This window comes from Chiloscyllium plagiosum, unplaced genomic scaffold (genome assembly GCF_037043375.1).
Source record: "Chiloscyllium plagiosum isolate Xiang-an unplaced genomic scaffold, Cpla_swu_hap1 HiC_scaffold_36, whole genome shotgun sequence".
In the NCBI taxonomy this organism is placed as follows: Eukaryota; Metazoa; Chordata; class Chondrichthyes; order Orectolobiformes; family Hemiscylliidae; genus Chiloscyllium; species Chiloscyllium plagiosum.
The window spans coordinates 1,629,704-1,644,666 of NW_028270174.1; the positions used below are offsets into that span (position 1 = coordinate 1,629,704).

Genomic DNA, 14,963 nt, shown 5'->3' on the forward strand with positions numbered 1-14,963 from the left:
AAATAACACTGAGGCAGTCTATTTTGTAACAGTTCTAAATTATCCCATTTCTCTAGGAGCAACAGTCTTACACATCAAGCTTCAGTCAAGACTTCTGCAAACCTGAAATTTTTCGTCAAGCAATGGCTGTTTTCCCTAAGCCAAAAAAAAGGTGATCTCTGGATCTATCTATAGACAAGTACAACTGTTTACTCTATCCACTTGTAAACTCACCAACAGAAGAAAACTACTCATTAGGAAGTCTTTCTCTCATACTATGTTTTTCAAGAAATCAACATAGCTACAGAAATATTTGCATGTTAATCATTATACTGAAAATCCACATGTCACTAGTTCAAAATCCAAACTGTAAATTAAATATTACTAATACATATATAAATCACAACAAGTAAGACTTATATTACATCCTGTATATTTGTCTTTTATGGCTAATTATGTAAAGCTTATGTAAAATTAACAGATAAGGTTGTTTCTACCACATGTAGTCGGTGTTAATATGTATATCAATGACATCAACAATGGGACTCTTTCACCTCCACTTCATGCTTACTTGTGTTATGATCGATTTATTGTTCCTCAGACATTCTTCATCCATGAGTGATTATTTCTGCCCTAATCATTTTGATATTCAGTACAGAGAGCCCTTTCTATTTCCACACTCCCTATGATTTCTCAGACATATACCAGACCAACTATTAAAATTTGCATTGGCATCATCTCACACCTGCATATCCAGGTATCTCTGTCCAGAATACAATTAGCTGTTTTAATAATTAAAATATTTGCAATCTATTTAATGTCAGCTATTCTACTTGGTTTAAGAATTCTCGCACCAACATTCATGATTAGATTAAGTAGTATTTGGATGGAAAATATCAGCATGAGCTGCTTTGTCCGTAAGACCTGTTTCCACACTGTGACTTCTATGTATGGATTTGAGAGAGATCATCAGCCAATGTTGGAGGGCTCTGCAAAAAAAATCTATTAACATAAACAGGAAATAAACTGGATACAGTATATTCAGCAAGTCTGGCAACATCTGTGGAGAGAAAACTAGAATTAAACACAGGTTTAAGATATTTTCTGATTATACTGTTCAGGAACGTTATTGCACACCTCTGAAACAGTTGGAACTCGAGTCCTGGTCCAGGGATAGAGACCCTATCACTGCACAACAAAAGTCCTAACTCTTCAGATTTACAGGGTCTGATGATAGGCCACAATCTTGATTAATTAACTTTGTTCCTTCCTCCAATTAAGATGTCACACACTGAGAATTTCCATCAGTTTCTTTTCTTTTTTTTAAATTCCTTCACCATTATTTCTTCAAATCAACTTTAAATGCACGTTATTACATTCCCATTTAATGGGAATTTAATACTTGTAAAGGAAAAGCTTATGTGACACTTCAAATGCTTTTTGAAAATCCACTTGTATGATATGCATTCCTTTTTCTTTATGGCCATATTCTTTTTTTCCTTGATTAAATGTGTCAAATGTGTTTTGCGTTTTACAAATCTCTGCTGGCTATTGCTAATTACTTTTCATTTTCCAAAGGGAATATTATTTTTATCTTGTGTCACAGACACTAGAAGCTTACTCGCTAACTCATGTTAGGCAGAATATTCTAATTATTCAATCTATCATTTTCCCTATTCAAGAATGCGGATAAAATATTAGAACCTTCGTGTGCACTGCCAAAACCACTACATATAAACTTATTAGAAAATATATGGTTGGAGCTTCTGCTACCCACAATGTTCTAGAATTTGTATAACAATGTTCTACAATGTGTATATCAATGTTCTAGAATGGGTATATTAAGTCCCCTTGTTGTCCGTTTTTCCTCTCGGCATTGACATCCCAGATTTTCCTCTTTTGTACTTTCTTTCATTATCCCTTTTGCATTCTATTATTTTCCTTCCAATATCTTCCATTTCACTCTTCCTATTTAATATCTTCATTACTATTTTTCTCTCTCTAACCCTAGCCAGTTAGTAATCTTTACATTACATCCCTTGAGTAATACAGATCTCTCAGGATGCCAAATCCATTATATCATCTCTCAGAATACATCAAACTGATAGCTCTGAACTCCTCCTGCCAAAGGTATTTCATGCACATGTGGTCATTTAAACCACCAGGGGTATCATCTCAGATTTACCCACATGGTGCAGGATATGCAAATCACAGGCCTAAGCTCCCAGACGTTCCTGATTAAACTCAATATGACCCTTGTCTGACTGCCTAGCATATTCCCCTCATCAACATTACACATTAAACCCCTGCTCTACCCCACATTCACTAGGGCTAATCCACCATTGCTGCACATCTGGGAGAACATATAAACTCCACATAGTCACTCAGGCTGGAATTGAAGATGGGTCCAAGGGGCTGTGAGGCAGCAGTACTAACCACGAATCACCATGCCACCCAGTGACTAGAACACCACCACTTTTTATTCCTTCCTCCATGATATTTAATGGGAGGTTTTTTTTATGGTTTATCCATCACTTCCCTTGAACTGATTGATTTATCAGGCTATGTCAGGGAGCAGTTCAGAGTCAAGCACATTACTGTGATGGTTCCTTTGAATTTTGCACTGTGTTTTCAATAGGTATCTAAATATTAAATTGTTATTTAATGACAAGGGTTTGAGATATAAAATAGACTTCTTTCACTGGAGTGTAGAAGGTTGAGGAGTGATCTTGAGGTTTATAAAATCATGAGGGACAGAGATAAGGTGAATGACAACATCTTTTCCCAAGGGTGGGGAAGTTTAAACTAGGGGGAATATTAAGGTGAGAGGAGAAAGATTTAAAATGGACACGACGGGCGACCTTTTTTGGAGAGAGTGGTTTGTGTGTGGAATGAATTTCCAGGGAAAGTGATGAATGCAGTAACAGTTAAAATGTTTAGAAGACATTTGGATACATTCATGAATAGGAAAGATTTGGAGGGTTATGGACAAAGCTAAGGCAGGTGGGATTAATTTAGTTTGGGAACCTTGGTCGGCTTGGACTAAAGAGTCTGTTTCCACACTGTATAACTTTGTGACCACACAAAAACAGAAGCAGGTCTGGCAGCATCTGTGAAGAGAAATCAAAGTTAACATTTCAGGTCAAGTGACCCTTCCCCAGAACTGTTCTGAGGAACGTTAACTCTGATTTCTCTTCAGAGATGCTGTCAGAACTGCTGAACGTTTCGAGCAACTTATGTCTTTGTTTCTGATTTACAGCATCCTTTTGGTTTTCACTCACCATTCTCTTGTTAAAAAATCACACAATACCAGGTTATAGTCCAACAGGTTTATTTGGAAGCACTAGCTTTCAGAGCACTGCTCCTTCATCAGGTGGTTGTGGAGCAGGTTCATAAGACACAGAATTTATAGCAAATGATTACACTGTCATGCAACTGAAACAATATATTGAGCATACATATCAGTAATCTAGGCTTCGAAATAAACCTGTTGGACTATAAACTGGTGTTGTGTGCTTTTTAACTGTCTGGATTAGAGTGGTGCTGGAAAAGCACAGCAGGTCAGGCAGCATCCAAGGAGCAGGAAAATCGAAAATCGATGTTTCCGGCAAAAGCTCTTCATCAGGAAGAGGCAGGGAACCTGCAGGGTGGAGAGATAAATGAGAGGAGGTTGGGGGTGGGGAGAAAGTAGCATAGAGTACAATAGATGAGAGGGGGAGGGGATGAAGGTGATATGTCAGAGAGGAGGGTGGAGTGGACAGGTGGAAAGGAAGATGGACAGGTCATGGGGACAGTGCTGAGCTGGAGTTAGGTGGGGGAAGGGGAAATGAGGAAACTGGTGAAGTCCACATTGATGCCCTGGCGTTGAAGTGTTCCGAGGTGAAAGATAAGGCGTTCTTCCTCCAGGTTTTTAACCTGCTTATTAACTGTGTCCATCTCGCATCCAACTCCGTTACCTCCACATCAATCTCTCGTCGACTCAGGGGAGGGTGAGATTCGCACATGCGTACTCGCCATTACAACATGAGACCGCCCCTCACTAGACGAGCATGCGTACTTCTTGGACATCTGCTTTTGGAGGGCGGTGAGCGACGAGAGGCCACGAACACGCATGTGCAGAGTTTCACCAGCGCCCCCCCAACCAACGTCCTGGTTGCGCATGCGTTACCCCAGGCAGCAGACCCTCAGCCTGCGCATGTGCGTTGCGCTAGGCGACGCGGCAGGTTGACAGGTGGTGAGCTCGAGCTGTTGTCCGCCTCAGGGGCATTGGAACCTGCGGCTTGGTCGCTGTATGGAGATTATCCTTGGCTCGCAATTTAACACAGGGCAAGTGTGTGAGTGCCAGTTATTGTTTGTATCGCGGTCTTTGTTGTTGTGTACTGTAGTCTGATTCCCAGTCCGGGTTTCTATGACCGTTAGATCTTATTTCCCAGCCCGCGAGTGGGACTCTCTGAGTTCTGGAGCCTCTCTCAAGACAAGGAAATGGCACTTGGATAGAAAGATCTTTGCTTTCATCAGACCTGGCCGCCTAATATCGCCTTGCCTAATATTTCCTGAACGCATGGGAAACACTGTGGGTGCTGGATATGTGATATAGAGACCGAAATTACTGCAAATATTCAGCAGGTCGGACAGCATCTCTGTAGAGAGAAATGGAGTTAATGTTTCAGGTCGATGACCCAGCATCGCAATCAAGGGAAAGTTAGAAAGGTGATTGGTTTTAAGCAGTTGAAACGGGGAGGGTGGGGAAACAAACAAAAGAGAAGGAATCTGATTGAATGGAAGACAGGAGATATTAAATGTTAAAAAATGTTGGTTATGTCAAATCTCCAATGCAATTCCAGCACTTTCTGCCTTTCGTTCCAAGTGATTAGCTTTCCCGTGATCTAATTCCAGGATGAGGCAGGGAGAATACTGTTGCTAACACTCCTGGAACTATCGTGAAGTCTCTATTTAAAGATTTAATTATTGTTCCACGGCCGTAAGCCACCCAGGAAATAAATGATAGGGATGTCTTTTCTACTTCGAGTCATAGAGATTTTACAGCACAGGCCCAATGTGTTCGCAGCAGTCTTCCAACAACTATCTATTCTTATTCCATTTCCCAGCACTTGGCTGATAGCCTTGAATGCTGTGGCATTTCAAATGGTCATCTGAATAGTTTTTAAATATCTTGGGGATTTCTGTCTATATCACCCTGACAGTCTGTGACTTCCAGAAGCCCACAATTCTCTGGGTGAATTTTTTCCCCCAAACACCCTCTAAACCTCCTGCTCTTTGCTCTAAAACTGAGCCTCCTGTTTTGACCCCTATATTAAGGGGAAAGGTTTCTCCCTGTCTATGACCCTCAGAACTGTGTATACCTCAATCAGGTCCCTAAACCGTCTTCCTGTGCTCTCTAACCCCAGCTGAACTAGTCTGTCTTCATAGCTGAATCACCCCAGCACAAGCAGTCTCTTTTTCACCCACTCTAGTGCATTGGTTTTAATTTTCCAAAGTGCAGTAGATTCAGGAAAGGTTCCTTTCAATTAGAAAATCGCAAAGTGTGACTTCTTTATTCAAAAGGGGAGGGAAACAGAAAGCAGGAAATCTAACTGGCCTGTATTTAATTTCTGTCAGAGGGAAAAATGTTGGAAATACTCATTAAAGACATTATAACAAGGTACTTGGATAAGTTCAAGGTAATCAGGCAGAGCCATCATGGTTTTGTTAAAGAAATCTAATTTATTGGAATTCTTTGAAAAAGGTTAGTATACTTCTCAAGAAATTTACTGTCATTCCTTAAGTATTGTTGGGTGAAAATCTTGGAATTTTCTCCCAAACAGCAATGTGGGTCTACCTACAACAAGTGGACTCGAGTGTTTCAAGAAGGCAGTATGCCACCACCTCAAGGGCAAATAGAGAAGGGCAACAGTTGCTGGCCCAGCCAGTGACACCCATGTCCCATGATCAAATTTTTTAAACAAGTAACTTGTACTGTTGATGAAGGGGAACCAGTGGGTGTGTTGTGCTTAGAAGGCATTCCACATCAAAACTTATTGTGCAAAATTAAAGCTTTTGGTGTAGGATGTAACATAGCGTCATGGGTAGATTTGCTTGCTAACAGAAAGCAGAGAGTAGGAGTAAGAGCAAAGAACATTACAGCCCAGGAACCGGCTCTTCAGCCCTCCAAGCCTGCGATGATCCAGATCCTCTATCTAAACCTGTTGCCTATTTTCTAAAGGTCTGTATCCCTTTGCTCCTTGCCCATTCATGTATCTGTCTAGATACATCTTAAATGACGCTATCATGCCTGCCTCTACCACCTCCACTGGGAACACGTTCCAGGCACTGGCCACCCTCTGCATAAAGGACGTCCACGCATACCTCCCTTAAACTTTCCCCTTCACTTGAACTCGTGACCACTAGTAATTGAGTCTCCCACTCTGGGGAAAAAGCTTCTTGCTATATACCCTCTCTATACCTTTCATGATTTTGTAGACCTCGATCAGGTCCCCCCTCAACCTCCGTCTTTCTAATGAAAATAATCCTAATCTACTCAACCTCTCTTCATAGCTAGCGCATACCAGGCAACATCCTGGTGAACCTCCTCTGCACCCTCTCCAAAGCATCCGCATCCTTTTGGTAATGTGGCAACCAGAACTGTACGCAGTATTCCAAATGTAGCCGAACCAAAGTCTTATATAACTGTAACATGACCTGCCAACTCTTGTAATCAATACCCTGTCTGATAAAGGAAAGCATGCCTTATGTTGCCTTGACCATTCCATTGACCTGTGTTGCCACCTTCAGGGTACAATGGACCTGAACACCCAGATCTCTCCCCAGGACTTTTCCATTTACTGTATAGTTCACTCTTGAATTGGGATCTTCCAAAATACATCACCTCACATTTGTCCGGATTGAACCCCATCTGCCATTTCTCCGCCCAACTCTCCAATCTGTCTATATTTTCCTGCATTCTCTGACAGTCCCCTTCACTATCTGCTATTCCACCAATCTTAGTGTCATCTGCGAACTTGCTATTCTTCCTCCAGATCATTTATGTATATCACAAACAACAGTGGTTGCTGCATGGTTCCCTGTGGTACACCAGTGGTCATAGTTATCCATTTTGAGAAACTCCCTTCCACTACTACTCTCTGTCTCCTATTGTCCAGCAAGTTCTTTATCCATGTTGCTAGTACACCCTGGATCCCATGTGACTTCACTTTCTCCGTCAGCCTACCATGGGGAACCTAATCAAATGCCTTACTGAAGTCCATGTTTATGACATCTACAGCCCTTCCCTCATCAATCAACTTTGTCACTTCCTCAAAGAATTCTATTATGTTGGTAAGACATGACCTTCCCTGCACAAAACCATGTTGCCTATCACTGATCAGCTCATTGTCTTCCAAATGGGAATAGATCCTATCTCTTGGTATCTTCTCCCACAGCTTCCCTACCACTGACATCAGGTTCACCAGTCTATAATTACCTGGATTATTTCAGGTAATTTTTCAGGTTGGCAGAATGTCACAAGTGGTGTGATGCAGGTTGGGAGTGGAGTTTCAACTCGTGGCAATTTTATATAAATGATTTGGGTAAAAGGATTGAAAGAATGATAGCTAAAGTTGCTGATGAGACAAAGTAGGTAGGAAAGTGAGTTATGAAAAGGACATAAGCTATTTATATTGCTTTATAGGATCCTTATGTGAGTGGGTGAAGATCTGGTGAATGGAGTACAATGTGGGGAATGTGATATTGATCAATTTGGCAGAAAGATTAAAATGATCTAAATGGTGAGAGATTGCAGAGCTCTGAGATCTGGAGAGACCTTGCTGTCCTAGTGCAGAAACTGCAGAATATTAATATGTGGATACACAAGTAATCAGGAGAGCTCATAGAATGTTATTGTTTATTGCGAGAGAAATTGAATGCAAGAATAAGGAGGTTATGCTTATTTAAGGCACTAGGCATCTGGAGTACTTTGTGCAATACTGGTTATCATACTTATGGAAGGATATTAATGCATTGGAAGGAGTTCAGAGAAGACTGGGACTGATGTCTTTAGTCGGGGTACTTGGTAGAGGAGTTGAGGAGGGTTTAAACTAGTGTGGCAGGGGTTGGGAACCAGGGGAGTAGGGTAGTAGATGCAGAAATTGAGGGAAAGGTAGAAACCAAGGCAAGTATGACTAAGAACAAGAACAGGCAGGGAAACGCTGGTGAAAATTGCAGGGGAGCTGGTCTGAAATGCACGTGTTTCAATGCGAGATATATACATGTAATAGGTAAGGTAATTGGGGGTGGCACGGTGGCTCAGTGGTTAGCACTGCTGCCTCACAGCACCAGGTACCCAGGTTCGATTCCTGCCTGGGGCAACTGTCTGTGTGGAGTTTGCACATTCTCCCAGTGTCTGCGTGGGTTTACTCCGAGTGCCCCAGTTTCCTCCCACAATCCAAAGATGTGTGGGTCAGGTGAATTGGCCATGCTAAATTGCCCATAGTGTAAGGTACATTAGTCAGGGGTAAATATAGGATAGGGGAATGAGTCTGGGTGGGTGACTGTTCGGACAGTCAGTGTGGACTTGTTGGGCTGAAGGGCCTGTTTCCATACTGTAGGGAATCTAATCTAAATGAACTTAGAACTTTGTTTAGTACTTGGAACTATGGCATTATTATGATTGCAGAGATCTGGCTGAAAGAGGGATAGGACTGGCAGCTGAATGTCCCAGGTTTAGATGTTTCAGGTGTGATAGAAGGGGAGGTGAAAGTGATGAGGGAGTTGTTACTGGTAAAGGAGTATCTCACAGCTGTACTGAGGGAAGATACATCAGAGGACCCGTGCAGCAATACGGGTAGAACTCTGGAATAGGAAAAGTGAAGTCACAATGCTGGCAGTATTCTTTCGGCCTCCCAACAGCCAGCGGGAGATAGAAGAGAGGATATGTACAGGTCGTTCTGGTATAGTGTGTATTTCATCACCTCGAATTGGCTGTAACATGATTGACCAATTGTCGATATTGTTTTGATAATGCGAACTTCCTACTGAATGGGTATAGCAATTTTGTATAGTGATCTTCTACAGCACGATTTTCTGTAGTGGTTTTCCATAGCGTGATTTTCCATTGTGTGGGGTTGCAGAGGAATGCAACTGTCATGTTATACAGAAAACACTGTAGTCAGATTTTTGTAAGATAAAAGAACAGAAGGTTGTTCTGGTGGGCAATTTTAACTTCCCATATATTAACTGGGATTCACTTCATGCTAGGGGCTTGGATGGGGAATTTATAAGTACCATTTAGGAGGGTCTCTTGACACAGTATGCAAACAGTCTAACCAGGGATGAGATAATATTGAAACTGGTTTTGAGAAATGAGCCTGGCCAGGTGAGTGAAGTTTCAGTTGGAGAGTAATTTGAGAGTAGTGATCATAATACCATGAGTTTTAAGATCCTCATGGATAGGGATAACAGCATTCCTCAAGTGAAGGTTTTAAATTAGGAGAAGGTGAACTACAGCAATATTTGGCAGGAACTGGAGAATTTTGACTGGAAGCGGTTGTTTCAGGGTAAATCCACATTGGACATGTGGGAATATTTCAAACGGCAGTTGTTAGAAGTTTGCAGATGATACAAAGATTGGTGGTGTTGCAGATAGTGAGGAGGATTTTCAGAGGATACAGCAGAATATAGATCAGTTGGATGCATGGGCAGAGGAATGGCAGATGTAGTTTGATCTAGACCAATGTGAGGTAATGTATTTAGGAAAGTCAAGTCCAGATGGAAATTATACAGTGATGACAGAACACTTAAGAGTATTGATATACAGAGAGATCTGGATGTGCAGGTTCTCAGATCACTGAAGGTGGCAGCACATGTAGATAAGGTAGTAAAAAAGACTTTTGGCATGCTTGCCTTCATAGGAAGGGACATTCAGTATATGGATAGGCAGGTTATGCTGCAGCTTTATAGAAATTTAGTTAGGCCACACTTGGAATATTATAGTTCTGGCCACCACACTACCAGAAAAATGTGGATGCTTTAGAGAGGGCACAGAAAAGATTTACCACAATGTTGACTGATATGGAGTGATTTTAGCTATGAAGAAGTGTTGGATTGACTGGGTTTGTCTTCACTGGAACACAGGAGGTTGAGGGGTGACTTGAAAGAAGTTTGTAAGATTGTGAATGGCATGATGGAGTGGAAAGTATGAGTCTTTTTCCCAGGGTGAAGGGTTCAATTACTAGAATGAAGGTGTTGGTGAGGGGAGGGCTGTTGTGGGCAGAGGGAGCAGTTTAAAAGAGATGTGTGAGGCAAGTTTTTCACACAAAGGGGGTGGGGGGGGGTGAGTGCCAGAACATGCTGGCAGACTTGGTGTTGGGAGCAGAATAGAGGAGTACAGATCCTGTACATGAAGACAGTTTTAATATGGAAGGGCAAAATGTATTGGTGCAGACTTGGAGGGCTGAAGGGCTTGTTGCAGTGCTGCATTGCTCTTTGTTCTTTGTTTTTGTTTTAAGACTAATACCTCAAATGAGTAGATTACCTAAAGAAGAAAGATTAAACAGGCTAGTGTAGAGCCATAACAAAACCTTGCGGCTCTTAAGCTCGATCCCCCTGTTAATGAAAGCCAAATCACCATATGCTTTCTTAACAACCCTATCCATTTGGGTGGCAACTTTGAGGGATCTATGTACTTGCTCACCCAGATCCCTCTGTTCCTCCACACTACCAAGAATCCTGTCTTTAATCCTATATTCAGCATTCGAGTTCGATCTTCCAAAATGCATCACTTAGCATTTATCCAGGTTGAACTCCAGCTGCCATTTCTCAGCCCAGCTCTGCATCCTGTCTATGTCCTGCTGCAGCCTGCAATAGCCCTCGATGCTATCGATGACACCTCCAACCTTTGTGTCATCTGCAAATTTACTAACCCACTCCTTAAACTCCTCATTCAAGTCATTTATAAAAACTACAAAGAGCAGAGGCCCAAGAAACAGAGCCCTGTTATGGCTCTACAAGTCCCTGGTGAGACCACACTTGGAATACTGTGTCCAGTTCTGGTTGCCCTACTATAGGAAAGATACAGAGGCTTTGGAAAGGGTGCAAAGAAGGTTTACCAGGATGCTGCCTGGACTGGAGGATTTGCCTTATGAAGAAAGGTTGAATAAGCTTGGACCTTTCTGTCTGGAGAGAAGGAGGAAGAGAGGAGACCTGATCAAGGTATACAAGATAATGAGTGGAATAGATAGAGTCAATAGTCAGAGACTTTTCCCCAGGGCAGGTTTGACTGGTACAAGGAGTTATAGTTTGAAGATCCACTCAACACTGATCTCCAGGCAGAATATTTTCCATCTACAACCACTCTCTGCCTTCTTTCAGCCAGGAAATTCTGAATCCAGATAGCCAAATCTCCCTGTATCCCATACTTCCTGACTTTATGAATGAACCTACCATGGGGAACCTTATCAAATGCCTTGCTGAAGTCATATACACCACATTCACTGCTTGACCTTCGTCGACCTGTCTTGACACCTCCTCATAGAACTGAATAAGATTTGTGAGGCATGATCTGTCCCTCAAAAAGCCATGCTGACTGCTTTTAATCACACTATGCTTTGCCAAATAGTCATGAATCCTATCCCTCAGAATTCTTTCCAAAACTTTGCTGACTACAGACGTAAGACTGACTGGTCTGTAATTGCCAGGGATTTCTCTATTACCCTTATTGAAAAGAGGAATAACATTCGCCTCCTTCCAATCATCTGATATGACTCCCATGGAGAGTGAGGAAGCAAATATACTCGCCAGCGGCTTAGCAACCTCCTTTCTCGCTTCCCAGAGCAGCCTAGGATAAATCTGGTCTGTCCCTGGGGACTTATCAATCTTAATGTTTTCCAAAATTTCCAGCACATCAACTTCATCAATCTTGATCTGGTCAAGACTGTATCCCAGCTCCTCAAAGTTTTCATTTAGTATGGAAGCATCCCACTCCTTGGTGAAAACAGTCGCAAAAAACTCATTTAAGGCTTCCCCTATCTGCTCAGACTCCACGCACAAGTTCCCTCCACCACCCCTGATCGGCCCTACCCTCTGCCTGATCATTCTCTTATTCCTCACGTATTCCTTTGGGTTCTCCCTAATCCTTCTTGCCAAGCCTTTTTCATGCCCCCTCCTAGCTCTCATCAGTCCATTTCTAAGCTCCTTTCTAGCAAGCCTGTAATCCTTTAAAGCTGTGCTAGATCCTTGCTCCCTCCACCTTACGTAAGCTGCCTTCTTCCTTTTGACGAGAAGCTCTTCTGTTTGCGTCATCCAAGGTTCCTTAATCTTACCCCTTCTTACCTGTCTCAGAGGAACAAATTTGTGCATCACTCGCAACAACTGCTCCTTAAATAGTCTCCACCTAACTGCTGTGCCCTTTCTGTGGAACAATTGCTCCCAATCTATATTTCCCAACTCCTGTCTGATAGCGTCATAATTTCCTTTTCCCCAATGAAATATCTTCCTTTGGTAACTGTTCCTTTCACTCTCCAAATGTGAGGCAGTTGTGATCACTGTCACCAAAATGCTCTCCCACCACGAGATCTGACACCTGTCCTGGCTCGTTGCTGAGCACCAAATCCAAAATAGCCCCCCCTCCCCTTGTCAGTCTGTCTACACACTGAGAATGGAAACCTTCCTGAACACACCTGACAAAAACGGCTCCGTCCAAACCATCTGCACTTAGGAGGTTCCAGTCGATATTGGGAAATGTTGAAATCACACATAACAACAACTTCTGCTGCTTCTGCATTTTTCCAGAATCTGTCCACCAATGAGTTCTTCAATCTCTCTACTGCTATTAGGTGGTCTGTAGAAACCCCCCAATGCAGTGGCTGTTTCTTTGCTGTTCCTAACTTCCACCCATACTGACTCAGTAGACAGTTCAGATTAAAATCAGGTCAGTTGAGATTAAAATCAGGTCAGCCATGGTCTGATTGGATGGCTGAGCAGGATTGAAGGACCAAGTGACCTACTCTTGTTCCTTGTTTGTATGTAGTGCAATGACATCCTTCTTAAAGTATGGTGAGCAGAACTGCACGAAATACTCCATCTGTGGCCTAACTAATCTTATACACATTATTAGCCTTGACTATATATCCTATATGCCTTCTTAACAACCTGATCGACTTATCCTGCTTCTTTCAAGATCCATGGACATGTACACCAAGGTCCCTTTGATCTTCTATACTTCCACTGTCATTCAATGCCTATTACCTTGCTTGACAGATCCCTGATGTATGAAGACAGACTGGATCAATTTGGACTGCCTTCACTGAAGTTTAGAAGAATGAGCAGTCTTCTTAAATGTACAAAATTTTAACAGGACCAGAATGGATTAACACAGGAAGGAGGTTTCCAATGACTCGGGAGTCCCGAACCAGGAAACACTGTCTGAGGCCACAAGGTAGGCCATTTACGATTGAGATGAGACGAAGTCTCTTCACCTACAGACTGATGAGCCTGTAGAATTCTCTGACATAGAAAGCAATTGAGGCCAAAACATTGAATGCTTTCAAGAAGGAGTTAGAAACAGTTCTTGGGGCTAAAGGGACCAGAGGGTAGGGGGGGAAAAGCAAAAATGGGGGACTAAGTTGGATGATCGACTGTGACAATGTTGAAATGTGGAACGGTTTCAAAGGGCCGAGTGGCCTACTTTATACTCCTATTTTCTACATTTCTTGTAATTCACTTTGGGAGGATTAACCTTGCACTTTTTAGCATTTAAATTCCATTTACTTCTGTTCAGCCTACCTAACTGACCCATCTATAATGTCCTATATTTTCCATCTTTTTTTGTCATATTAACCACACCACCAATTTTCATGACCTTACCGATCATACCTCCTACATTAATGTCTAGATCATTAATGTCTGCAACAGTGTGTGACCCAGCATCAAACCTTGTGGTATGCCACAGAATACAGATTTCCAATCACAAAATATGCTTTGAGTAATACCGTCTGTTGACTATCCTTCATTGATCCTTGTCTCTACAAATGGAGATTAACTTTGTCCCTCAGAATCTTTTCCAATTACTTCTGTACCAAGGATATTAGACTCAATGTCCTGTACTTTGCTGGTTTATCTCTACCATCATTCCTGGAAAAATGGTACCATAATAGTTGTCCTCCAGTCATTCAAAGTATTAGAAAGTGGAGGAAAAATAACACTGACTAACCAGGATGATTAGAAGATGGATGATCTTTAAAACTTCCAGAAATAAGTCCAACCGAAGTTGGTAATCTGATGGGAAGCATTGTAGTTACCCTGCATGCACACATGAGCACTGGAGTTGATTTGTTAAACAGTACTGGATTTGTCAACATTGTTAGAAAGACACCTCATATTTAATTAAGTGGATTTGAGTTTGAATGATTGTGGATTTGTCTGGATTCTTATTTTTAAAATGCTAATGAAGAGACTTCTTGGAACTTTTCTTTTTAAGCAGGGCAGTTTTTTTGAAAACTGAAAGATTCCAGATAATAGCTGTTCTTGGTTGCTTGAACTCACTTCAGAGAAGACACCTGATTGTTTCAGAACTGGGTTTTATGGCTGTTCCTTGTGAATAGGGCTTACAGGCTTAAAGTTTATGTTTTGAATTTTCAGTTGAGGAAAGCTGCTACAGAACAAGCTCCTCAGCTTGTGTCTCCTGAGTCTGACATGCTTGTGGTGTTATCAGTATGAAACCTAATTGTTTTTCTGGCAGTCTGTGCTAAATATAGTATTTCATGAGCAGATTGCCTTTGTCAATCTCCCAGAGACAATGTGTGATTGGTAACTTGACCACACATGCAAGAACACAACATTGACAAACCTTGGAACATTCTATATCTTATTATGTTTTGCCTTACAGGAATAACAATCATTGCCTTAAAGTAATTATCTGCAGTGAAATCCACTTTTTTTTCCCGTTACCTTAAGAGAATGTATGTTTTCTGGGTTATTTAGAGGAATAACCA

At 41.8% G+C, this 14,963-nt stretch overlaps 1 protein-coding gene across 5 annotated transcripts in view; it reads left to right on the forward strand.

Annotated features, from left to right (window-relative positions):
- Positions 1-4,188: 4,188 nt before the first annotated feature.
- Positions 4,189-14,963, forward strand: part of LOC122539553 (sodium/hydrogen exchanger 9B2-like) — a 187,908-nt gene continuing 177,133 nt past the window's right edge. For 3 of the 5 annotated variants that reach the window (XR_015753290.1, XM_087979849.1, XM_087979850.1), the window contains exon 1: positions 4,190-4,313. The gene's annotated coding sequence lies outside the window, so the exon portion shown is untranslated. Of the gene's footprint in view, positions 4,314-13,230; positions 13,409-14,963 lie in introns of all 5 variants that reach the window. The other 2 variants (XM_087979851.1, XM_087979853.1) reach the window with 2 other exon arrangements.